Source organism: Labrus mixtus, unplaced genomic scaffold (assembly GCF_963584025.1).
Source record: "Labrus mixtus unplaced genomic scaffold, fLabMix1.1 SCAFFOLD_196, whole genome shotgun sequence".
Lineage (NCBI taxonomy): Eukaryota > Metazoa > Chordata > Actinopteri > Labriformes > Labridae > Labrus > Labrus mixtus.
In genome coordinates this window covers 4,180-5,000 of record NW_026870346.1, presented here as the reverse complement: position 1 = coordinate 5,000, position 821 = coordinate 4,180, and positions in this window count along the sequence as shown.

Here is an 821-nt window from a genome sequence, read left to right as displayed (position 1 = left end):
TGGATTGGCACATGGACGGTGGGATTCTGGTGCCTGCTGGTGGATGAGAACCAGAGGAGAAGCTCAGGGCTGAGAGGCTTTAAAGGGTCATTCTGCTTTAATTTAGATGATGTCTTTATCACACGTGACCTCATCATGTTGCACTCTGACCTTAGAGCCACGTTAAAGGCACAGTTTGGTGTTTATGAAGTGGGGGGGGGGGTATGAGGTAGTAAGTGGAATAGCCACACGAGGTGTCGGTCAGCTCGGCCTCTTTAAGGAGAAAGAGATCAGAGGCTCGGCTTTACATCGCGGCAGACAGGGACATCAGGAAAACTGACCTAAAAAAGATGGAGCGTAAAGGAGCTCCATCCAGCGACCAGAGGTTTCCATTACGCTGACATGCAGAAGTTCGGTTTGGGGGCGTTTAGGTCGAGATGATTAACCTGAGAAGTTGCTCTGAAGACATTAGAAAAATGAAGCGGAAACTCTCCCTCAGTTTAAGACGGTCTATAAACGTCTGCAGTGAGGGCCATTAGGACCGGAGCAGAGAGGAGGTAGAGGAGAGGGGCCAGACCGGGTCTTCAGGGTCTTCAGGGTCTTCAGGGTCTCCAGGTTCTCGGACAGGATTTCATATATTTACCATTAAAGTCTTTCTATGTGATTTTTCACACTTAAATGTATAAATCAAGTATCGCCTCTGAAAATAACTCTGTGAGTCATGACTGTCTACAATGGGTGTAACACCCGAGTCCCACTGTCTGTGATGTTTTCAGAGTCCTATCTTCAGTTTGTTTACATCGCCCGGACGGCCGGCTGACTCCTCCCCTCGTGTATAAAAG